At 40.5% G+C, this 26,179-nt stretch overlaps 1 protein-coding gene across 2 annotated transcripts in view; it reads left to right on the forward strand.

Annotated features, from left to right (window-relative positions):
• Positions 1 to 26,179, forward strand: part of SLC7A11 (solute carrier family 7 member 11) — a 220,052-nt gene that overhangs the window by 116,302 nt on the left and 77,571 nt on the right. The window contains exon 2 of one of the 2 annotated variants that reach the window (XM_027662243.1): positions 18,226 to 18,531. The exons of the other annotated variant lie outside the window; for it this stretch is intronic. The gene's annotated coding sequence lies outside the window, so the exon portion shown is untranslated. The remainder of the gene's footprint in view (positions 1 to 18,225; positions 18,532 to 26,179) is intronic. 2 annotated transcript variants of the gene reach the window in all.

Consider the following 26,179-nt stretch of genomic DNA (forward strand, 5'->3'; position numbering starts at 1 on the left):
GTCCCTCTACAATCTGAATGTATTGTAAATATAATACAGTATTTGTAAAAAAAAAATGAGACTGATCTTTTAAGTCAAATGACAGCTGACAAGGCTAGGAGCTCTCAGCAACACTATTCCATCTGGTTATTCTGATTTTTTTCCTTTGTTTTATCTTCTCTGTGTATATGTTTATGATTTCTGGAATCTGGGACTTCTCTCATAGAAGTCTGTAATTCCCCTGATCTGTTTTCAATTCCTTCTGACCTGTGCCCTGTTTCTATCTGTTGACTCTAACTTTAAAGTCCAGGAGCATATGGGATACCAGATATAGGTGTATCCCTCTAGCCAGAGGAATGATGTATTGCTGTATAGCAATTGACATTTTTAAAGGCTGTTGTCCATGCATATTTCACAAACTGCTTTCTTTCACTAATACAGGAGAGCAGAGTAGAGGAGAGATCTTGTAACACTGGTTTTGGAGGAAATGAAATAATCTAAATAAATAGGTAAAGCAATAGTTTCCCCAAGATTTTAATTTGAAATTGAACTTTTAACTTTAAACTTGGATTGTGCTGCTTCTCAGTGAAGTGTTGCTTCTGTACACATGTACAAACACATTAATGTATACAAAAATGGCATAAAAGATAAAATCCTACAAATTCAATTTTTATGTGTTTCTGTTGGCCAGATTTTCTACATTATTTTGGGTTTTCTCAGCTACAAAGTATGGGTTCAGAGAAGTTCTGAAGTTCAGAGTATGAACTGTAGCCACAAAACAGGGAACTGAATTGGGATGGCTGAAATTTTCTAGTGAATGCAAATGAACAGAGATGCTCTGTACTTTTTAGTTTCAATTAAGGGTACTCAAAACTTCTTTGCCTGTTAATTCGTGAGCTGTAGAACTATCTTTTTTTTTTTTTTCTGTAAAGAAAGGGTAAATCAGACAACTTTGCTGAAACACTGTCTCAGCGCTGAAACTTCCTGACTTAATCTAAATGGTAAATATTAATCATGTGAGTTTTTTTAATTTACAAAATGGATATTTCAGGCAACAGATATTTACCCTTTGCACCTGCAATGAGCCCTGTAGTTTGTATTGAACTTAAAAGCCCCTGGATGGTACTAAAATTGTGGCTGGTTCTGGATGGCTTATGGCAGATTCCCTTAGAGATGCAATTCTCTACAGTTCTCCACTTTTTTTTTCCTGTTGTACAGAATTACCAATTTCTCATGTTTTAAACATGTATTCATATAAAAACTATAAAACTATAGGCTAATTAATGCTTATTGTAAATATCATTCATAGTGGCATCTTGTGTCCAAAGTGGCTTCACCACTGGTTTCTCTCTACCACATCAGAGAATTTCCTGGGCTTTTGACTAGTCCCAACATTTCATCAGAAACCTTTGCAGCTTTCTGCAAGCCCTGACTTCTGGAGGGGAGACACTCAGTTTTGGTTAAAAAAAGAGAAGAATGTGTTTTAGATCTCTTGGCTCATCTCATCTGCATGGAAAAGCCTGAAAATATGAGCTTAATTCCTCCTCAGTGCCTAGAGTACACAAATCAAAGGGATCCATCATGAGAAAAAGATGTTTTTAAAAGGCATATGAGGAAGGGGATTGTTTCAGGAGAGTTAAAGGCTGACTAATGAATTTATAACGCCAGGAACTGGCAAGACTGTCTGTGTTCTGGAACTGAACTCAACCTGTGCAGCTGGAGGCACAGAAATGACTTCTCCCTTTTATCTTGCCTTTGACAGCTAACAATTTAATCTTCTCTGTTTGCTGTGCAGGTCTGATGCTTTTCCTGGTTAGTGGATTATGTGAACAGAAAGCTCCTGTGCTTGCAAGACAATTACTCTGATCCTTCTATTGTTTGTGTGTTATGAATCAAGATAATCTTCAAGATATTAAACAGATGCATTTAGATACTGAATAATTTGATGCTGTTTTAATAATTGTGTGCTGTTCTAATCACTCAGTTGTGCACCCACGTTTCATTTGGAGGTCACCTTAACACAAGGAGGTGTCATTTGAACAATAACTCAGTGTACCTCTTTGATCAGTCAGTTATGCAAAGTTTCTTTATTTCCTTTTTCAAAGAAAATTCAAGATATGAGAGGTTTGCAGGAGTCTTGGCTAATGTGTAAAACAGCCTTGGGCACAACCATGGTCTCTTCTGATTCTTGTCTCTCTTATACCAGCATGAAAAACTCGGGCAGGAATGCATGAGAGGGGAGGAGTGGACTGGGAGGGATGGTATCTGCATTTTCTTCAGTGCCTGCTTGTCCCTAGATGACTGTTTGCAAAATAAGCATTATCTTCTCCCCTTTGACAAAGTGGAGATGGTAACTCCTTCTGTAATAAACACTTGTTTGTTTATTCACAGTGACATTCTCTTTGCCGCTTCCGTTGCCCCTTTCTCATCACATCTGTTGTTTTACAGGAGCTTCTTTTTCCAATTTGGTGGTTAGTGGATAGGGGAGAGGAAATGAGCTCTCATATCAGGGAGGGAGGCCCAGGCTGGCAGATGTGCAGCACCACTGGCAGTGCAGATTGTCCAGGCACCATCAGATACTGCTTGAACTGCTGGAAGGTTTAGAGGGGCTGGTCCTGCTGAGAAGGAATTGGGGGTGCTGGTATGTGAGAGGCTGGACAGGAACTGCAATGATCACTCACAGCCCAGAAACCAAATGTGTCTTGGGCTGCATCCAAGGCATCGTGGGCAGCATGGAGGGAGGTGGTTCTGCCCCTCTACTCCCCTCTACTGAGACCCCACCTGCAGTGCTGCATCCAGCTCTGGAGTCCCAGCATGGGAAGGCCCCCGACCTGTTGGAGGAGGGTGACCACATTGATCAGAGGGATGGAGCACCTCTCCTATGAGGAAATGTAGCATTAAACCTGCATTATATGGGAAAACTGTGGTTTAAACAGGTTTTAAAATGGCTTTTGGTGGTGTCTTTGCAAACACATGCTTCTTCTTCCCAGCACCCCCTTTGTTATCCATGCAGGAATGTCCTGGGAAGGTGTCCTGAGGTGTGTCCCATTGGCCTTTGTTAACCTCTTCCTGTGATTGGGTGTTCCTGTAAGCCCCTTGAGACTTCTAATTGGTTACTCTGTGAATCCCCCTAAACCCTATAAATGTAACATCCCCCACAATAAACTCTCTCTTGCCTCCTCTCCACGCCCGGTGTCCTGTGACCTGTCTCCCTGCCGGCCATGGGGCCACGTGCGGTGGGGGAGGGGGGAGCACCTCTCCCCTCAAGGCGTCGCAATGGTTCTTCAGATGGAGAAGGAACTAGAACTGGGCCAGCCCCACGCCGAGGATGGGGAAAGAAATCCAGAAGGAAATGCTGAGAGAACTGGGATTGTTCAGCCTGGAAAAGAGAAGGCTTCAGGGTGACCTAATTGCAGCCTTCCCATATCCAAAGGGAACTTACAGGAAAGATGGGACATGACTGTTTGCAAGAGCATGTAGTGACAGGACAAGGGGGAATGGGTTCAAATTGAAAGAGAGTAGGTTTAGATTAGATAGTATGAAAAGCACCTTTTCAGAGGGTGGTGAGGCACTAGAACATGTTGCCCAGAGAAGCTGTGGATCCCCCATCCCTGGGGGTGTTCAAGGCCAGACTGAGTGGGGTTCTGAGCAACCAGGTCTGGTTGAAGCTGTCCCTGCCCATGACAGGGGAGTTGGAACCAAATGATCTTCAAGGTCCCCTTCCAACCCAAACCATTTTATGTTTCTATGATGATCCTGTGGTGGTGTTTTACTTTAGTCCAGATGAAGGCTTAATATTCAGTGAGATGGGCTCAAGCTCTGCCAGGGGAGGTTTAGGTTAGATGTTAGGAAGAAATTCTTTACAGAGAGGGTTATCAGGCATTGGAACGGCCTACCCAGAGAGGTGGTGGATTCACCATCCCTGGAGGTTTTTAAAAAGAGATTGGATGTGTCCCTTAGTGCCATGATATAGTAATTGGAGTTGGATCAGAGGTTGGACTTGATGATCTTGGAGATCTTTTCCAACCCAATCTATTCTATGATTCTATGATTCTGTGTGTGTTGGGGTGGTAGCTGAGGCTGTTCCTGGCCTGCCCTCTTCCTCCTTGAAGAGCCCTCAGGGCTGCTGTCACATGTCCCCAGATACCCCCACTACTCCCTGGTCCCCACAGAACACCTACTCACATTGACTTGCACATATGTGTGGTTGTGAAGGAGTGCAGGCCTCCTCTGTAGCCCGTCACCCTCTTTGTTTAGGTTAGGTGCTTTAAAGGTAGGTGCGTTAGTATTCATTCACTGGCTTGTCCTCTCTGCATCTCATTTTCTTGCTTTTCTAAGGGTATCAGCTTCTATGAGAAGAGGAAGTAGACAACTGGTCCCACTAGAATTGCTACACAAATTGGCACCATATCTTTTCCTTGTTTATGCTCAGATAAACTTTGATTTCTTACAGTCTTATTGCTCTGATTGTGTGAATAAAATCTGACAGTGTAACAGAGCACTCAAGACACAAATAGTATGTTTTAACCTAGCTCGAATTCACTTGTCCATTAAATAAAGGATCAAAAGAGCATACCAGTCCAAAATCGAATTGCCATGTTTGTAGACCCTTGGTTGCTCTGTTGCTTATCTCTCTGTGTGCTTTTTAGGGAGTCTTTAAGTCACAGGAAAAACACTTTTACTTGCACACAGCTTGGCTTCCTCATTGCTTTGGATTTCTAACCCCAAGGTAACTGGAGCTCGTACACACCAAGTCTAGGAAAACTCATTGTCTTTGTACCCTTGTTTATTCTCATTAGTATGTCTCTGATACAGAGATCAAATACCCAGATGGTTAGAAAGAGGCTCAGCTTTATGCAAAACTGTTCCTTGTTCTTGAAGGGTAATGGATTAATATTTTCTAGCTCCTTGGCTGGAACTATCTCTTTCTCCATCTTTTCTCCTCTGATATTGCACTATCAGAAGAAGGAATGCAGTGGGAACATCACCGATAGAGAATGCTTAGTCCAGATAATTTTGGTTTTGTGTCTTAACATACAGTGGTTTTAAGTCTCTGTATAAAACCAAGGAGGCATATAGACTGTTAGAGATTCCCAAGGTCTTGGGGTATGGCTTAATTATTCTAGAAAAGAATCAGTTTGAGTATGAGTGTAAATCTCATCGGTCTCTTTGGTGTAGTTCTTGTGCTTCTGAGGAAAATGTTTGACATTTCGGAGAAGAAAAAAGTAATAGGAAATGCAGGAAAGCTGTGTCTGCATATCATCTAGGGGATGTTGCAGATAAAGCAGCAACACAATCTATTTATACGTGTATGTTGCCACATTCATGTTAATTTTTTATCACTTTTGAAGTGGTTATATCCTTAAAACAAGTGTAGTTGTTTCCATTTTTTTGTTTTTGTCTTTTTTTTATAAACTGTGGTCAGTTCTTCTCTTTAGCTTTCATGCTTACACCTCAAACACGTTGCAGTGAAGAAATTTGCTTTGTCTTTTCAATTCAACATGAATTACATCCAGATAGGTTTCTGACCTCACACAGCATTTATGATAGCTCTTGAAGAAGTACAAACACTCAGCTGTTTTTAGGAAGTTCCACTTATAATTCCATGAAGTCTTTATTTCATTAGCCTGCAATTAAGATCAACAGAAATCATAAGACTGGGATCAGAATTAGAAAGAATATTAGGAAATGGAAACTTTTGTTGTCTCTCTCAGTTCTACAGAGCTTGCAGGGAAGGATACCTTGCTGAGGCTGCTTTTCCTACCTACCTCACCAAAAGCAGTTCTAAAATAATTTTAATTGTTGTTGTACTTGGAGAGAGTGATTGAAAGCCTCTTAACAAGTATATTTTTGTTAAGCAGGCAAAAGACAAGGCAAAGACACTCTGCAACTGCTTTCCATTTTACCATGGTAGGAGATGGAGTTGTTTAGCAATAAAGACTACTAGTTTAGTAAACAGGCAGCTTATGTTCAGACTGTCTCTGTCTTAGATGGCTGCAACTCATGGGAATTCACTGAAGTTATTCCAGGTTTACAGTACTGTAAGAGAAGAGTCAGAGAACACTTAGCTTTAAGAAAATGGAACAGGTTTGCAGTTCTCTAATACCTGGCATTATGTATTCCTAGAACCTTAAAATTATGTGTCTTGTAGGAAGGCATTTTCTTGGTCAGAATGCTGCTAATGAAATTCGTTTTAGAAATCAGGAATCCACACCATTCATAGAATCATAGAATCAACTGGGTTAGAAGGGACATCTGAGATCATCAAGTCCAACCCTTGATCCACTACCGCCATGGTTACTAGACCATGGCACTGAGTGCCACCTCCAGTCTCATCTGAAAAACCTCCAGGGACACAGAATCCACCACTTCCCTGGGCAGCCCATTCCAATGCCTGATTACCCTTTCTGTAAAGAATTTCTTCCTAATATCCAACCTAAACCTCCCCTGGCAGAGCTTAAGACCATGCCCTCTTGTCTTACTGAGAGCTGCCTGAGAGAAGAGACCAATCCCCACCTGGCTACAGCCTCCTTTCAGGGAGTTGTGGAGAGTGATAAGGTCTTCCCCGAGCCTCCTCTTCTTCAGGCTCAACAACCCCAGTTCCCTCAGCCTCTCCTCATAGGACTTGGTAAGCTTCCAAGTCTCTGCCACATAAGTGCAGTGATGTCTGGACAAGAGTACTTTTTTTTTTTTTTTTCCAGCCTGTACTGCTTGCTTTTGGAGCTTTTGGATTTCCACTACCATGGCTTCCATGACACTGTTCATAGAAAGGAAACAGAGACATGCAGATGATATCCAAACTAGATGCAAAGTTATGTGCCAGTACTACTTATGAGAATGAAACTGTATGTGTTTTGTACAGTACTCAGTTCTTTATAGGTCTGGAAATGGTGGGATATAGTCTTTTCTCAGCTACCATTAAAGCTGACTTTGTTAGTGGACGTAAGTTTCCTTCAGAAATCCTTCATGAATCTTTTTGGTAATATCACTATATATCTGGTAGACCAAAGATTGAATCAGACTGGAAAAAACTGTTTGAGATTACTGCATGGGATGGGCGGAATCATCTGCTGACCTGCCGCTGCTTATGCTGTTACTGCCACAGACAGAGAATCCTCTACTCCAGATCTGCCTGAGCAAAACAGTACAGATGCTCCACTTTTTTCCTTTTTCTCAAGTTGTCTGGTTTGATTGCACAAGTTGGGGGGCCTTAAGGAAAGTCACCTGGCGAGATCATCAAAGCTCTGACTTACATTAATAACAAAGTAAGAACATCAGAAGATCTGTATTTTCTACCTCTGAAGGAAATGCATAGGCAGCAGAAGTTACTGAACACTTGGAAGGACGTTTAGCTAACAAAATTGCATCCTTTTCAGAAACTTGCTTCTCTGACTAGCATCTAGTAATTTCTTGCATGTCCCCAGTGTCCTACTGGTCATCTTGGTGTGTTTTTCCTACATTACTTGTCCACACAGTGCTCTTCTGTTGCATTGTTAATGGAAACCTTTTCCCTGTATGCTCTCTTGTTAGCCAGCATTAGTTTTTACCTCCTGGTCTGGGTTATCCAGGAGGAAATTGTCAGTGGACAAACTTGTAGCTTGTTTGGTGCCCCTTAGAGAATGCTGCTGTTGTTTTCTGATTATTTTGTTTTTCTACCTGTGGTAAACTGCTGCCCTTGAAAGTAGAGAGCACAGAGGTGAGCCTATAATTATGGCTAAAGGCAGATCCCTGGAATGTTGAGCTTTGGCATAGTGCTGTGGTTTGCATCAGAATTTCAAACGAGGCAAGTCCATGATATAGGAGAAACAAGGCAGGACCAGGAGCCCATAACCAATCGACTAACCAGCACAAACCCCTGCTTGATACAAGAAGGGTTCAGAGAAATGCAAACACAAAAGCTTTCTCTGGAGAAATATTTGTGAATGACAGCTAGAAATTTTCTTGTGCCATTGTATCTAAGCATAACTGGTTGATTGAAGTTTGCTTTTTTTTCTATAGGAAGTGTATGACTACCTGTTCACCAGCGTTTCTTGAAAGGTAGCTGTCAACCTGCTGGGAATTACAGATCAGAATAATAATTTCAGGATTATCTGATCTTTGCTGGATGATGTTACTTTCCTAATGTTTCCCCTGAGCTTTGTTTGAAGTCTTTTGTGAGTCTTTTTCTTAGATGGAGAAAGGGAAAGAAATACTTGTTTTGCTCTTCGAGCAATCCCTAGATAGGAAAAGGGTTATGAGTATTAAATGTTCTTTCTGGACATATTTTCACTCGTTTACTGTTGCTATTTTCCAATAAACACTTCATTGTAATGACTGTTATTGAAAGCTCTGGTGTGGGATCTCTAGAATTGGCAATAAATGTTTGGAGCTTAATGTTGAGCCAGTCTAATGGAAGACAGTGTTTCTTGTTGACTCCAGGAAGTACTGTCTCAGACTTTTGATATCTACTCATCTTTCCAATGAAATCCGATGATCTTAGTGAAACTGAGATGCTGAAAGTGTTTGAATAGTGAGAATAAAAGTGGGAACTGGGTTATTTGACAGTATATCTGATAGAGAAGGAAAAGAATAATGTTGTAGGAAAGAAGATGTAATCTTAAATATTTACTGCTCTGTCATCATTGTTTCTGGAGTGATTTAATATGGCATAAAAAGTAAAATAAAAAAAGGTGGGCCAGGCACTTCCATTTTATATGAAAGAATAAATTCAGTTGCAATCTAGTAAATGTTTTGGAAAGTAACAGATATTGTCTTGTATAAAGAATCTAAGCTCAATATCACTAACTTTTTGTAAGGACCTAAATTTGTGCTTTTATTATATGTTATAAATAATTTTGTCCTTAGTATTGGATCCTCATACAAACAGAAGAGGAACACTTTAAGGAGCAGAATTTGAGATCAGTGTGCTCAGGGTATCAGTTCCACATACTTCCATATCCTTACTGTGTTTGAGTTTTTACTCCCTAAAATGTTTACTTCCCTTTTTTTTGGGATGTCTGTCTTTTCTAGGGTTACTTCTTTGGCTCTCATTCAGATAGATATAACTAAAGAACAGTTTGTTGCCTTCAGAATATTCCTTTTAGAGCTCAGCAAGGATACAGTACCTGGGATACCTACAAAAGTTGTTAATTTGTGTTGGTGGAAGAACAGTGTAAAATAATCCTTGTAATTTTATGTCTAAATGATATTACTTTGTGAGTGAAATCAGGTTGCAGTCCGGCCTTTTCCTGCTAAGCATACAGCTGTAGAAATGAATGGGTAGGTTGTAGTTTCTGTACTGCTCATGTACAATTGGAAGCATGTTTGTGTTCTAGCATTCTCTGTAGTTCAGTACAGAATTCATACTGAGGCAGAAGTGGGTCCTGAGTGGCTTTACAGCCACCAAGACCAGAGTTTTAATTCTGGCCAGTGAGTGGTGAAGAGCCCATGGCTCTTACCACCTCCTTGGACCTGGGATTAGAAATTTTGGGCAAATAGTACCAGCCTGCCCACTAGTTTTTGGGCAGGACAGAAGTGAAGAAGCTATGATTTGTTCCCACATAAACCTGTTTCAGGTGTTGAAACTTTTCACAAGGCAGTGGCCAATCTAATTCAGTGTGCTGTCCCAAGAGCTACCACTGTCCAAGGCACCCACCAAAGCCACTCTACCACTCCCCTCAGCAACTAGACAGAGGAGAGATAATATAACAAAAGGTTCATGATTTGAGATAACGACTGGGAGAGATCACAAACCAGTTACCATCAAGGGCAAACCACACTGAACTAGGGGATATTAACTGAATGCATTACCAATCAACATTGGAGCAGGATAATGAGAAGTAAAATAAATCTTAAAAAAACACCTTCCTCCCACCCCTCCTTCCTTCTCAGGCTTTACCTCCTCCCCCCCGAGTGGCACAGGGGAGACAAGGAAGTGGAGTTATGGTCAGTTCGTCACATGTTGTTTCTGCTGCTGCTTGGGGAGAGGAGTCCTTTCACTGCTCCAGTGTGGGGTCCCTCCCAAGGGAGAGAGTGCTTCATGAACTTCTCCAGGGTGAGTCCTTCCTATGGGCTACAGTTCTTCATGAACTGCTCTGGTGTGGGTCACTTTTCCATGGGATGCAGTCCTTCAAGAAGAGCCTGCTCCAGTGTGGGTCCCCAAGAGGGACACAAGTCATACCAGAAAACCTACTCTAGTGTGGGCTCCACTCTTGATGGGTCCAGAGATCCCTGTCAGGACCCTGTTCCAGCATGGGCTTCCCCTGGGTTCATAGCCTTCTTTTAGGCATCCACCTGCTCCAGCATGGGCTTCCCCTGGGTTCACAGCCTTCTTTCAGGCATCCACCTGCTCCAGCATGGGCTCTTCCCTGGCCTGCAGGTGATCTCTGCATCCCTATGGTCTTCATGGGCTCCAGGGGCACAGCTGCCTCACCATGGGCTGCACCACAGGCTACAGGGGAACCTCAGCCCTGGCGCCTGGAGCACCTCCTCCCCTTCTCCTTTGACCTTGGTGTCTGCAGAGGAAAGGAGTGTAATGTTTTTTGCCAGCTTTTGTTTCCATTTTGTTCCAAAGCATATTACTGTGCAAACTTTGTCCAAGCTCCTGCACATGTAAAGAAGACCTCATGTGTGTACATACAGGCAGATATAAACTGGGGGGAAAAAAGTGCCCTTACTGAAGTAGTTATTTTGAATAGCTTAATAATAATGTAAATAATCTGTGAATTTGTAGTAGAAATATAAAAAAAATAACTATTAATATCTCTAAGATGCTTAATGAGACTCTAGTTGATGTGTGGATATAGATCAGTAAACATTAAATTTATTGTTTCTGGTTAGTCTTAGAAACACACCAAAACACTGCTATTGCATAAAATGACTTATGTTTAGGGGTGAGTTCGTGCTTGAAGGAAGGACTCAGCCTTTGTGTGGAACTTAAATCTCCCTGTGCCTATGAATTCTTCCCCAAATCTCTGACCTTTTTGAAGCCTGGAGGAAATTTGCAGGTAAGACAGAAATTGGACCTCAGACAGAGAGAGCCCAACCACCCCACTCTGCTGGGGCTTGCTTCCAGGATGGACCACTGCCATCCAGGTCCTTCAGCTGGCAGTTCAGGCTTTGTCAGGAATGCAGAGGTGAATTAGCATCATACTCCTAAAGCTGCTACTGCCTGTATCTGTCTGCCCCATCCTGATTTTATAAACTAACTTTGATGTCAGGCTACCTTAACCATGGGGCTGGAAAGTGGGATGAGTTAGGAGTTGATTCATGAGTGGATCAGACATCCCTGCCTTGGGGGCAGCAACATCTGTTAGGCAGGTGGGGAGGAAGGCAGGGAGTGGTAGCAGCTTCAGCTGTCTAATTTTCATCTGCTGCTGCATGCCTTGTTGGAGCCCTGCGGTCACAGGTTGCCCTTCATTAAAATGTCCTTCCCAGACTGAGAGTTGCTGCTCGTTGTTCTCAATGAGGTTGAGGTTTACAGGATCAAAGGTTCTGGCTTTGCTTGACATGTGGCCACAGGCCATATTTGCTTATTGCAAAAGCAAACTCTTCCTACTCGATGAGCTTGAGCTGGGTGATGCTTTCTTCAGCCCTCAGCACATGAAACTCCAACAACTGCCTTTTCCTCCTGCATTTTCATTTTTTCTGACATCTTCCCCACCTCACTGGGTTGGCACTACAGTTTTCTAACATGTTTCAGGAAATCTTTTCTCTGTTCATATCTTGAAGACAGCACTCATTCAACTACAGGCAGCAGTGACCCATCCAAATGCTACAAGATTAGCCTGGTTGCCTCTTTTAGGATATCCCTATTGTTCTCAATGTGGACAATAATCCAGTCAGTCCTTGACACTGTATGCCAAATAGCTAACTTAAAAAAATTTAGCTGTAATTTGAATTTGTCTGGTGACTGGTTTTTATTTGTAGGAGTCTCTGTGTGGTTTTATTAAAAACTATAACTGCCATTTATGAATGGTTTCCTGATGTCCTGCAGTCGACAGGCTGAGGAATGCCAATCATCTGAAAAGTCTTGCTAACCTCTTAGAAATTTCAGTCACAGCCAAAGTCTTTATTGGTAAGGGAGAAGTTGCTGAATTTTGTCAGTTGTGCTTGTATTTTTCTTGATCAACTTCCCAAATTCAAGTAAGATTGAAGCTGATTTGCCTGATGAAATTTATCTGGTGGCACACTTCAGGACTTTACCTCAACAACATCTAGACTGTGTACTGGGGTCAACTATGGCGTCCTTTGTACAGAAGCTAGATTTTGGGAGTAAAAGATGGCTTGGGACATGTGCAAATGCAGAACTGGGAGAGGGCATGCATTCCTGCCAGGCCTGGTAATACAGATGTAGCTCAAACATCTTGTGTTTCTGCTTATGATGACAAAAATAGCACTGCTAAATAGTACTGCCTGTCCTCCTGGTATGAAATCCATTAAAAAGAAAAGACAGATGCTTGTTCTTGTCTTTTATCCTGAAGAAGCTAGTTGTATTGGAAGTGGAGCTGAAAGAACCTTGCTGTAGAATGTTGTGGCAGTACATGCTCAGCAAACATGAATAATGAGGAAGAACATCAGAAAATGAAGGAGATATGGGTAAGTGGGACAAACCATATTGTGAAAGGTTTCATCAGAAACTGAAATTTTTCTCCTTGGTTCTCTTCATATTTTTTTTTATTGTTTTCCAGCCATTACACCTTATTTTTATGTATTAGCTAGTGAGAAGCACAGAGGTGTACTGCTGGTACTCAGTTCCTGCCAGAGAGTAAAATCTGGAGTGCAGCTCCTGTCAACTCCCAGTCACTCTGAGCACTGTAAAAATAAAGATATAGATGGCCAGAATGGTGCAAGGGGTGGAGGGGTGGGTAGGGAAACAGCAGCAGTGCTAGTGAAGCACATCCTTATACTCTAAAACTTTATTCCGTCAAAATCCCCATGCTTTCTTACAGCTAATTCATATCCCAATATTTTAAAGTTATGAGATGCCATAAAGTTCTAAGTTCTAAGATGCCAGATCTAAAGTTCTAAGATGCCAAATCAGATATTCCTTGGCACAGAAAAATATTAGCCCTGATGTATCTCTTCACTCATTTCAGTCTGCCGAGAATGAGCCAAGTGGAAGTACAGGGCTAGATTCAGATTAATTATGCACTAAGTACACTTGTACGATAGTTAGGAAAAATCTGTTCAAATCCCCCAGAAGAATTTGCTAATCTCTGAAATAACATGTTCCACTTCTCTATTTGGATCTGCTAACTTTCTCTTCTTTCTTTTGTAGAACCCCCTGAAGGAATAAGGGGTTGTTTGTTGTCAGTTAATTTACACTATTAGCTAGATTATTTCATTATCCCAAATTTATTCAATCACTTGGCTTCTAGAGTAAGAAATATTTGATCAGGTTAGTAACTCAGGAAAGTCTCCATTTAATGTAGGATTTGGCATGGGTTTGGGCCAAATTTTATTTTAGATTATTTTTTTTTTAGTATGACAGATGTGAATATAGGTCATCAGATATTCAGTCTGTTTCTCTCTCTCTGAAGTGAGTGTTAGACACTGCATTAGTCAGGTGTGGTGTTGGGGGTGTTCTTACTCCTTCCAGTGCTTTCCTTATTCCTATCCTTCCAACTAGTGTGTCTCTTTCTTGTTCTGCCTAAGATTAATGGATGAAGATAACCAAAACATCTGGTGCCTCCCGTGGGCTTGCATAGAGTTTAGGGTGGAAAAGGCACCTCAGCCATGGACAGGCTTGCACTAGACTCCCAGCAGACTCCTCCAAACCTCTTTTCCACATAACCCTTGTTACACAGCGAGTCCCAGCGTGTCTAATTATTGTACCAAGGGATTACAATCCACAATAGTGACCTGCCTTGGAAGGAGAGTGGGGAAGAGGGAAGGCATTGCTATTCCCAAGTCCTGAACTGCCCAGCGATTCTGACTCGTTTTTTCCTATCAGTCTTCCCCAGCTTTTGTTTTCATACATTCGGCTTTATATTTTTTCAGCTTCTTCTGTAAGAACTGAGGGGCTGCAAGTGAAGTTGTCAACTAAATGTTTTCTTTATCACCTCTGAAGCTCTGTTATTTCTTATGCTCCATCCTTTTCCCCATTCAGATCTGTTATTCTGAGCACATGCCTCAGGGAAGCTTTACAATAACATATTGACTTCTGCAGCTCCTGCCTCTCTCACGTACATAAGTGTGAGACTCAGAGCTGTCAAATTTTTGGCTGTAAACTGGAAGAGGGCTGGTTTCAATTAGATACTGCGAAGAGGGTGGTAAAACACTGCCACAGGTTGCCCAGAGAAGTTGTGGATGACCCAACTCTGGAAGTGTTCAAGTCCAGGTTGGATGGGGCTTTCAGTAACCTTATATATTTGAAGATGTCCCAGCTCATTGCAGGGGAGTTGGACTAGGTGACCTTTAAACCCACCTTTCTAACCCAGACTATTCTCTGGTTCCCAGATGATTAAGCAGGAGGAATTTGGATTTTGTTTGTCTTGTTCGGGAAAGAAGTTGTGAGTGTAGTGCTTTCAAAAGTCATGAAGGAACAATTATAGCCTGTGCAGGCAGAATAGCAAAACTGTTCAGTCTCTGATGGTTTAGTCTCTGTTGTGGTGTTTTGGAAATAGCATGGGTATTTCTGCTAAGCACTTTCCATCGTTAAATACTGTAAGCTCTTTGCGTTATTAATTGTCCTCACATTCCGTAAAGCAGGAAAGCAGCCAAAGGTGTATAATCTTAATTCTCAGTCCTTTTATATAATTTAAATAGTATTCAGTGACCTTTAGCTCGAGAATGATTTTTCAAAAGCCTTTTCAAAGTTGATTTTTACATGACATCCATACTTTCAGCTGAGATTTTGCCAAGCTTAGGGGAAGGTTAGGACATTATATAAAAGAGATCATCTTGCTTCGAGGCACACTCCAATAAAGAAATAAAGTAGATCAATAAAGCATGTTGAAACCATTATAATCCAGATTTTGCAAATTCCTGTTAACAGAGCACTTGCGGGTATTAACAGAAAATATGTTTTCTTTAAGGATGAGTGGCTGCAATATCTGCTGTCACTCAGTGACTGAGAGCTTCCTCTGAATGCAGATATCATGCCCAACTCAAAAATGTGTCTTTCAGGTTGCAGTCTTGATATGTGCTATATTATGGACACATTGGTAAAAGGAGAAATATGTCAAAATTCGAGTTGCCCTTCAACTAAGCTAACCCTATTTTGGAAGCTTGGAGATTTTTCACTCAGCTGTTTGTATCTATGTAGTCCTGATTAGAAAAACACATTTTCCCCTCTCTTGAGATAAAATGCCAAATTATTTAAACTCTATTTGCTTGAACATACTGATGGACAATAGGGGATACATAAATAAGAATAAAATCATCAAATTTGGTAATATGTTTTCAGTGATCCAAACAACAAAATCAACTTCTCTTCTTAATAAAAACAAAATCCTTTGTGTATTCCAGGAGCAAGGGAATTTCCCAGGGAAAAAGAAAATCCATAAAGTGCTTAATGCTTGACTTGTTGTGGCGTATTTCCTATTATAATAATAAAAAAATTCCTGTTTCCACCCGCTGTATTTTCTAGCTGTTCACCTTTTATAGACATAAATCTTCAAGGGTAACTTCAGGAAATTGATAGAAGCAACAAACAGACATCAATATTTGCTTGCTTTTTTTTTTTTTTTAAGTTTTACTGAGTTTAAGTGGATCCTGTATAAAATATGGTCCATAAGTTGGACGTATTGAACTACATCCTAGGCTGATCATCCGTATTTCAAAGAAATGGAGAAGAGCATAGAAATGTGGATAAAAGTAATTGATTTACTATTTTTTAGGAAAACTATTCTATCATGCATTGCTCAGTAAGAAAGAAAATCCCAGTTGTGAAACAGTTGCAATACAGTGAAATTTCTTATCTGAAATAATTTTCAGGTTTTAAATGAGCTTAATTTTTTCTATAGAAGGTACTCTTTAAATTCCTTCCCTTGAGATGCTCACAGAAGCAAAACATGACTAATATCTGATTAATTCTAAAGTAGGTAGACAAAGCTGTTATAGCACTATACATTTATTTGTTTACAATGTTAATAGCCCAGAGTGTTTTGCTGAGCACTGGCCTGTTGGGTACCTTGTGTTGTAGGGCAGGTATTAGCTTCCTATAGCTCTGATAATTATAAAGGCATGAGGTCTATAAAGCAATAAAATTACTTCTCCTGCCACGTGGGGTTTTTTTCTCCAGGGCAGATGTTACAGTTTGTTATGGTATTTAATAGCTGAAGGATTGAAGCTTCCAGAAGAGACCATTGGAAGTCTGTGAGTGGGGTCTCTGTGAGAACAGAAGGAACTCAGCAAAATGAAGAAGTCAGCCACCCCCCTTGAGCAGATGGGCTATGGGCAGGAAGTTTAATATATTTTTCTCTTCTCCAATTCATCCCATTATTCTCTCTCATTTTTCATTACTTCTTGAAATTTAACCATTACACGTAGGAGTAGTTAATCCTAGTGGACATCTGAAGGGTCGGGCATTATATGATGTGTGATGTCAGACCTTGACAAGTATGAGTCTGTCCTTCCTCAGGAGACAAGAAGCACATGCAGTCCTTTTCTTTTTGGTGGTGTGCTGGGAACAAAATACATGACCTGTGTGTTTGAGTTTCAATGCTAAATTTACAGGACTGAAAGTTGTTATGGAAGTAGTGCTGTTTGCAGAGAGATCAGACTTGTTCTGGAAACTACTGTCATGGATCTCTAGCTCAACAGTTTCTGAAGTTAATTTTCTGAGTGAAGTCTCAAGATAACTGCAGGAGCCATTAACTTCTGAGGGGATTTTAACTGCCAATGAATTTGTTACAGCTTGGAGACATTCCTAAAGTAAATGCAGTCTGATTTCACATGATGTCACATCCAAAACATATTCCCTGAAAATGGTCAGACTCTATAAGTAGAGGAAACAAATATAGAGAACTGTTTTTTGTTCACCAGTTATTAATAATTTTAAACTCAAATCTCAGGTACTTAAAAAAAAAAAATCTGATGAAGATCTCCAACAAAGATCCTAAAATAAGTATTTCTTAATAACTATTGTTCCTACCCCCATTAGCACCTAAAGGAGATAGAAATTAAGCTCATAAATGCCACAGAGAGAAGATCAACAAAACCTTTCCTGTTTAAGTCACCAGTTATAAAATGTTTCCCTTTGAAATCACATCCAAGCATGACAGCAGTTCCTTTCTCAGTGGGTTAAGTAATCTTTTGTTATTTGAAAGACTTTATTTAACTGCATACTGTTAGAGGGTGATTTGTTACTTTTCACTATTTGTTTATAGGGATTCCTACTGCAGGAAAGTTTTTAGTTGGATTTTTTTGGGTAGGATTTTGGGTTTTTTGTATTCTTTTTTAAAATTCATTTCCAGAAATCTTTAAATGTGAGGTCTTGTAAATTAACCTGTGTTTTCATAAACTGATATTTAGGATTGCAGACCTCTGTTTTAGAAGTGAGGTATAATGATCTATGCCTGTGAAGTTGACAAGCTACCAAGCTTGTTAAAAAAATGAAACAATTATTTACCTTTAACTATCCAGAGATACCAAAATAGAAGCTTTGCACCAGGTTTTAAAAAGTGCAATTCTGCAATCCAAGGGACATTTATCTACTTTTTATTGTAGAATATTTTTTTTTAGCGTTATGAATAATATCTTTTTTTTCTAGGCATTTAAAATATAATTGAAACTCAAATATACACCTGTAAGCATTCTGACAGCAATTAGTCACTATAAATAGTACATTAGTGGGCCTCACTTGAAGTTGAATAGGATGAGATTACTTATGTTCAACAAGTAGGAATAAGATGTTATTTTTTTCCTCCAGAGGAGCATTCCTTGTGAAGGTGGCTTTGCAAGCAGAGCTGTCTGGAAAGGAGAATTTACCATTCTGAGTGCAGCACTCTGCTGCTCTTGGGTCCCAGACTAATTTTGCTCTGTGTCTCTCTGTCCAGCTTGGTAACTACTGGCTCAGGGACCTCCACCCAGCCCTCCACGGGGCAGTGAAAGTTTGCCCTTTGCCTCTTTGGCTGCGATTGATTTGCTCAAACATAGAGTTTGGTGTGTAACTGAGTAAAGTGAGAGACTCCATTTGCAGGCAGCAGAAAAAAGGATGAATGTCTGGGGCATGACTGATCTCATTCTAAAGGTAGATGTGTGAAAAAGATCAAATGGCCATGGCCCTAAAAAGGTCTTTTTTCTCTGCTGTCTGTTTAACAGAGCCTGTGATGCAATCTCAGTTGAATATTACGAAGCCTACCTTTTGTGACCCGCCAAAGCTTTGTCATCTAAACTGAAATGTTGACAGATAAATATATGTTTTGGGGAAATTCAGAATGGTCATAAACCCAGGAGAAGTAGTAGCCTGAGGAGCCAAAAGATGTGAATATGAACATTCACCTGCTTGATGTCCAGGCTTGCTTGAAAATGCTGGCCTTTCTTGGCTTGTTGTATTGCAAACAATTTGTGCTCTCCATTAGAAAAACCAGGTTTACAACCACAGTCCTGTAAGAAGCAAACATGAAGGTATGGAATTAAAGGTAATTGGATACAAAACCTGACATATCCCAATTTTCCTGTGTGTTACTGTCTATACCTACGAGACAAGTGAATATTAATTACTACGATAGCTATTTCTGAATATACCCTATTCTTTAAAAAGCATATTTGGTCCCTCTTTCCCTTCACTCTCTTTGAAAGCATGTGTGTATATTGGTCATAAATAGCTCCAACTAAAGAAAAAGGAAGTGGGATACTCTGTTTCAGGATGCATCTGTGGAATAAGATTTACCTCTGTGTGTTATTTGTGTTATAATGCAGCTCCAACGTATTGACCTTTTGGCTCTAGGCAAGGTTAAATATGTCTAAGAGGCTGAAATAAAAGAGGCATAAAAATGTCTAGGAGGCTGAATTGCCTTTTATGTGCAAAACAGCAGCAGTGTCTCAAGCTGAAAGCACATCACTAATAAATGATCAACTGTTCCCTGTTAATAGAAGCAGTTTGAAGCCCTTCATCCAATTTGATACCTGTAATAGAAGTTCTCAGTTTGGCCATTGGTATCTAGATTGTGCAGAATGAAACATGTTAAAAAATGGTGAACTAATACAGCTCCTTGGGATGGTGAGAAGGAAAAATTAATAAGAGAGTATGGGATCAGGGCTGCCTCACTGTGATTGAAAATTAGAAGTGTTGAGCACTGTGATTTCTTTGGTGGAAATGGAACAAAAGCAATTTTGAAATCCTAACAAGTCTGTCTCCCTGATGCTCTTTGTAATTCAAAGCAAATGTCTTTGCTGGTAATTTCTGCCAGTCTCTTGAAACCCCAATAGTTAGGGAGGATAATTCTGTTTGTTTTCTAAATTCTGATCTTTCTTTCTTCTCACTTCTTCTGTACACAGGAGTCAGGGATAATTTTAGGCAGGAAATGCACTTTGAATGTTATAAGCAGTGGCATCTAGGTAACTTGCAGAGGATCTTTGCAGTGTGACTTGGAGTCATGGATCCCCTTTCCAGATGCCTGGGGAACATGCCACAGCTACTATCTAGTCCAGGTGCCTGGATTTCCTTTTGTTGGACATGAGATGTAGTTGGAACATTGCCATGGAAGCTGCAATTCGGTTCTTTAAATTATGCCTTGTTCTGAAGCACTTTGCAATGAGATCTGTCCTTTTGATTCATAAATTTGAGGAACAAATACACTTACCTCAAGGACACTGCTGAAATGCTGTGTGCCCTTTTGGTAATACTGCATTATACAAGTGGAAGAAGAGGAAATCTCACATTTTTCTAAGACAAAATATTGAGTGTCCCAGTGCCAATGGACTGTGATGGATGATGCAGTATCAGGAGTAGTACTGCCACAAGGAATGTTTTTACAAGCTTGCAGTTTGCAGGCAGTGAAAGAGATAAAATGGAACTGATTCAGGTACTTAACTGTAGTAGACAACTATACTTACTGATAAAACCTCTGTATGGTTGGCAGATGTAATACAGGATCTATGGGATACCCATGCACAGCTGGAACATCAGCTGAGGCAGAAAGATACCTGAAAGCATTGCATATGGATGAGACATTAGTGTCTAGGCCCATGAATTCATCTTAAAGCTGTGAGAATTTAACAGTGACCTCCTGGCCCTTCTTCTGCTTTATTAAGATCTTTTGTATGACAGGTTCTAATCTCTTCTTCCTTTACTGACAGAGTAGTCCTTTATGTCTGCTAGCGCTTTTAAAAAAGTTTTAAAACATCAGCAAGGCCAAATTTGGGGATAACATTTTGGCTATCACCATTATAAGGGAAGAATACCTTAGTTAACACATTTTAATTGTAGCCCACTTCAAACTCAGAACTCATAATTTCTGTAATAAATAGAAGATATTTATTTTGTTTTGGTTTTCAGTTTACAAAGAGGGGCTATGTGTTCTTTAAATTGTTACGTGGGTTTTCTTAAGATGAGCCTAAGTGAATAAATAGGAAAAAATTGCAGTAAGCTTTTGAGAAGTTGTTTAAATGGGCACCTCTTTGGTTCCATGTTGTTTCAAAACTGTCTTAAAATATGACAGCTGCTACAACTGATAAAAATAGCAAAAGCTATGGTACAGGAAAAGGATGATAAGTTACCTTAGTACCTATACAGTAGTTAACTACTGGCCAAGAAATACTGTCTGCCACAGGTGAGTAATAGATTAAGTGCATGGCCAACACAATCATTTATGCCTTTGTGTAGTCAAAGCAAATAATTCCATTTTATTTTCAGAGAAAAAAATTCACACATTTATGCCAGTTTTTAAATTAATTGTTTCATGTTGAAATAAAAAGTAATGTGTTGTTTCCCTGGATACAACATATTTTTCCCTCTTAGGACATCAGGATTTAGTCTTGCAAGACTGTAAAGCTGGGTGAAATTTTTCCGTGAAAATGGGGGAATAAAGGGAATATGTGACAGAAATAATTCCTCGTTTTGAGCAAACTCTTCATGTGAGGACTCCTGTTAGGCACAGTGTAACCTAAAGTTATCACACAGGAAATTTAGATGTGTGAGGGCCTCATGAAAATACAGTAAGAACTCTCTTCTAGACCAAGTCAGGAAAGGCAGAATTACTCAGGTAAGCTAATACTGCTTGGAATAATACCTCAGTAGCTCTGCTTGCTGATGAGGTGTGAGTTTATTGGCAATTATTGTTGTTGTGCTCTCAGCCCCCCCATTTCGAACCTTCTTTGTACTTCCCAGTTTTTCTTTTTAATTAGCTCTCTTCTTTGGTCCTAACATGTAGAAGAATTAAACTAGGCTCTCCAGGCTGCTAGTAAGATCAAAATCTCTAAAATGAAATGGAAGATGGAAACAAAACTCAGTTTGAACAATAAACAAAGAAAAATAATTATGAAGAAGATCATACGAAGAAGATGAATCCTCAATTACCACAGCAGTCTGGCCATGAAACCATAATAATGGGGGGGTGGAAATCCACCCTAGCATCTCAATTTTAATTAAACTGTGCCATTTTTAAGTGCTGCCATAAATTTTACAACCAGATTTGTAAATCCTGACTTTGTGCCTAAGTCTGATTCCAGATTAGGTAGTGCTATGTCCCCACAAGTTTCTGTGGATTTATTCAGAATAATTTTGATGTAGGAAAGGACTTTTTTCTCTTGTACAAACCAACCCAAATATAGTACAAAAAAATGCTGCAGTGGAAAGAAAGCAACTGCAGAACAACAGACTATCGGTGAGTATCGTACGTGCTACAATCAGACCTTTTCACTTTATGCACCTTTCTTAGTGTGTATATGGTGATGTTTTGTAGATAGGAGGAGGCATGCAGATATGAATAATTTGTGCTGCCTCCTGGAACTGGGATGTGCTAGGAGCTCATGAGCTCTTCTGTCTGGAGCCAAAGAAAGGCTATTTGTAAAATTAGAATGTTTTATTTATCTAATATTACATTACATATTCTATTAGAATATTAGAAAAAAATACACAGTAAAAATTTATGCAAGTTATCCTATTGGGAAATTGTCTTATTTTACTCAAAGCTTTGATTTTAGAAAGAGGACAGTTGTCCACAGGACAGTCTGAAGATAATAAAGTGCCTTCTGAGAGAAAAAACTCTCTTTAACTTAAAGAGTCTCCACAGCACATGGAAAGACTGAGCTGTACAAAGTCAACTTTGCCCACCCCTGAAATGCAATAGTCTCTTAACAGTGTGTTAAAAAACTTGCATTGGCAAGTTTCATAGAAGAAATGGAGAAGGGAGGCAGGAAGGTGGGGGAGCAGGGGGCCTGCAGGAACTGCTGGTCATTGAGCTGCAATTATCTTAGCAGAAACATAATTATGACGCTGTCACTGACACAGTTAATTTTATGATCTTTAGTGATCCTAACTGGACTTTGAATTTATTGTTTATTTGAAAGAATCATAGAGTCATTTAGGTTGCAAAAGACCTTTAAGATCATAGAATTCAACCATTAACCCAACGCTGCTTTCTACACTATTAAACCACACTGTTTTACCCTGAGATCTACTTTCAGGATGGCAGAACACGAATAGTCAAGGGGATTTCTAGAGGGCATCAAGAATAACTTCTTGCTCCAAGCACTGGAATGATCAGCCAGGGTGATACACAGATGGATCTGCTCACCATTAACATGGAAGACATGGCTTTGGGACATGGTAATCAATCATAGAATGGTTTGAATTGGAAGGGACTTTAAAAATCACCTAGTTCCACCCCTCCTGCCACAGGCAGGGACATCTTCCACTAGACCAGATAGCTTAAAGCCCCATCCAAGCTGGTCTTGAACAGTTCCAGGGATGGGGCATCCAAAACTTCTCTGGACCATGGCCATGGGGTCCACAAAACAGTGGCATTCAAGATCCTGAAAAGAGGGAGGAAGGAGAGCAGCAGAGAACAGATCTTGGGCTCTGTATTAACTTTTTCATCAATGACTTGGATGAGGGCGTAGATGCCTTCTCAGCAAGTTTGCTGATGACACAAACCTGAGAGGAGTGCCTGATACCCCAGAGAGCTGTGCTACCCTTCAGAAGGACCTCAGAGGGTTGGAGAAATGGGCAGAGAATTGTCTGAAATTCAACAAAGGCAAATGCAGGGTCCTGCACCCAGGGAAGAATAAACTCATGCACCAGGACAGGCTAGGGGTGGACGTGCTGGAAAGCAGCTCTGTGGAGGACTTAGGGGTCCTGGTGGACAACAAGCTGTCTGTGAGCCAGCAGTGTGCCCTTGTGGCCAAGAAAGCCAATGGTATCCTGGGTACATTAGGAAGAGCATTGCCAGCAGGTCGAGGGTGGTGATCCTGCCCCTCTACTCAGCCCTGGTGAGGTGCATCTGGAGTGCTGTGTCCAGTTCTGGGCTCCTCAGTACAAGGGAGACATGCAGCTCCTGGAGCAGGTCTGGCAGAAGACAACAAAGATGATTAAGAGACTGAAGCATCTCTCTTATAAGGAAAGGTTGAGAGAGTTGGGCCTATTCAGCCTTGAAAAGAGATGACTGAGAGGGGACCTCATCAGTGTCAATAAGTATCTAAAGGGAGGGTGCCAAGAAGATGGAGCCAGGCTAATCTCAGGGGTGCCAAGCAAAAGGACGAGAGGCAAAGGGCAAAAACTGATACACTGGAAGTTTCATCTGAACATGAAGAAGAACTTCTTTGCTGTGAGGGTGACCACACACTGGAACAGATTGCCCAGACAGGTTGTGGAGTCTCCCTCGCTGGAGATACTCAAGGACAGTCTGGATACAATCCTGTGCCATGTACTCTGGGATGACCCTGCTTCAGGAGGGAGGTTGGACCAGATAGCCCACTATAGTCGCTTCCAACCTTACCCATTCCGTCATTATGTGACTTCAGGAAAGCACTTAGTTTCTTGCAGGAAAATGAGAGCTGGGATGCCTTGGGAAGTAGCTAGAGGGGCAGAGGAGGTCAGGAAGAGAAGCAGAACCTATCAGGAGATGTCTGTGTGTGGAGACATGCAACTCAACACTCCTCCTCTTACATTTTTGCTTATGGATGAATGTACTGAGTAGATACAGAGCAAACAGAGCTGGATGTCCAGTCTGTTCCTCTGGAGATTTGAAAAGGACATGATGTCCCAGCAACTGCCCCAGGACTGGGATCTAGATGTCTCCATAGCAGACAGGGCTGTACATGTCTCTTCCAAAGTGGTGCCTTGCCTGGGCAAGGGAGGCAGGACAGCAGACAGATTGAGAGCAGGCAGCTGGAGCCAGAGCCCTGAAGCCCAGAGCATGCCCAGGGCTGGATTTTTGGTGAATCAGGTCTTTGCAGAGCCGTGCTGGCTGTGGGTCCCAAAGCAACTAGCTGTACAGGGTGGAAATTTTCCATCTTTCTCTGTTGGATTTGAAAAGTGACACCATCTCTCCCTTGCATCAGTGACGAAAAAGCGTGTTATAACTGAAGTGCAACTGCAAACTTGAGCAATGACTTAATGAGCCACCCTCATCTCCTGTTATATTCTTATTATTCTTCTCCAGAAGAATAATGTAATCGAACTATAACATAATTTTGGAAACTTATCAGTGGGATAAAAGGGAAACTAGACATATTTTGGCTAGTGTGTGACTTTCAGAGATACTCCACACATTGCAGAAAGTTCTTCACAGGTTATAGCATCTATGGAATGCATTTTGAAGGAAAGCTAACTCTATAATTACTTGGCTTTCGTGAAACTGCTGCTGCTGTGAACTGTCTCACAGTAATCTCGACACTGCATTGAAACAGAATGTAAATGGCTTTACAGTCCTACAACTTGAAATAGTGGTGCCAGTATTGCCTGATATTACTTTTAACACAAAAAAATTACTGCCTGACATGGTTAAAAAAAAAAAAAAAGGCCAAATGTGTTAGACACTTCATTGTCAAAAGCTATCCACGGGATACAAGATTAGAAGTGCTTATTGCCACGCTCTTGTTGCAATGGTCATGCCTTAGCAGTTTCCTGTTCAGCAAAAAACGTATCCTTGGCATCCCCTGCCAGAGCAGCAAGGTGACTGCACAGCTTAGCCTTTACTCTGGTCACTCATATGTAGCTATTCCCTTGTACAGTGGATTTTTCTGTATCTTTTCTCACTGTATTTATTACACTTTTAGAAGTTGCTGAATGTTTTTACTTCAGTTGCAGCCTAAGCTGATCCTCTTTCTTTACATTCAGTTCTGGTAATATTTACTCTTGTTTTGGTGTACTTTTGGGTTGAGGGAGACAACTTTAAGTACCAAAGGATTAAGAGCTGATAATGTGACAGTGACAATTAAATGTTCTTTAGATTTTTCTTCTACTATTCTTTAAACTATCAAAGAGGTTTCTTTGAAATTGAAAATATTAATCCTAACATGACATAGAAGTAAAACTAAAAACTGCATGTACAATATTGTTTAGTTATCCATAAAGATCATTAATAACTCTGTAACATCATCATTTTGATTTTAAGTATGTTTGAGTGTGTGATGGACAAAGCACTGCTAGAAGCAAAGCTGGAAGAGGTAGAAATGCTTGCTCATGGACCTCAGATCTTTTTGACCTGGCATTCATGACATGCAGTGATAAGAAATTTCCAGAAAGAGGACCCGAGTATGAGGCAGTTAGGGGAAAGTGAGGAATGTATCATGTTATTCTCCCACCTTACAAAATGTCTGTCTCCCACACTTATTCACATATAGAGTTTTCAGCAGAGGAGCAGTACAGAAGCTACGCAGTGAACAGTAGACGAGAAATGTTAACCGCTGGTCTGTTTTATGTGTGTTTTTCAAAGCAGACTTTAAACACAGGATGAACCAAGCTTTTAGCAGAAGATCTGTTCTGCAAAGTCATTCTTTAAAATCCTGAGGAATAAATAAGGTGCTAAGTTGTCTCAGTTTCTGTTAGTGTGATTGTGTATTCAAGATCAAAAGTAGGTGTGGAGTTAGACATGGAGCTCCACATCTTCATAAAGCTGCAAATGGTAATAAAAAGTGTATTTTTGGAGATGTTCAGGAATGACATTCTAAAGTGTGTTATTGAATATTCTTCCTCTGACCTCTTTTATGCTTTGAGTAAAAGTTCCACTACTGCTCATCTGCAGTAACAGTGCAATTTTTCTCATGTATTTTGTCCTGAGGTGTTGAAAACATAGTCATTCATAAGAGAGCTCTGTTCATAGATGGCTTT

The sequence above is a fragment of the Corapipo altera genome, unplaced genomic scaffold, assembly GCF_003945725.1.
Source record: "Corapipo altera isolate COAL_440 unplaced genomic scaffold, ASM394572v1 212, whole genome shotgun sequence".
In the NCBI taxonomy this organism is placed as follows: Eukaryota; Metazoa; Chordata; class Aves; order Passeriformes; family Pipridae; genus Corapipo; species Corapipo altera.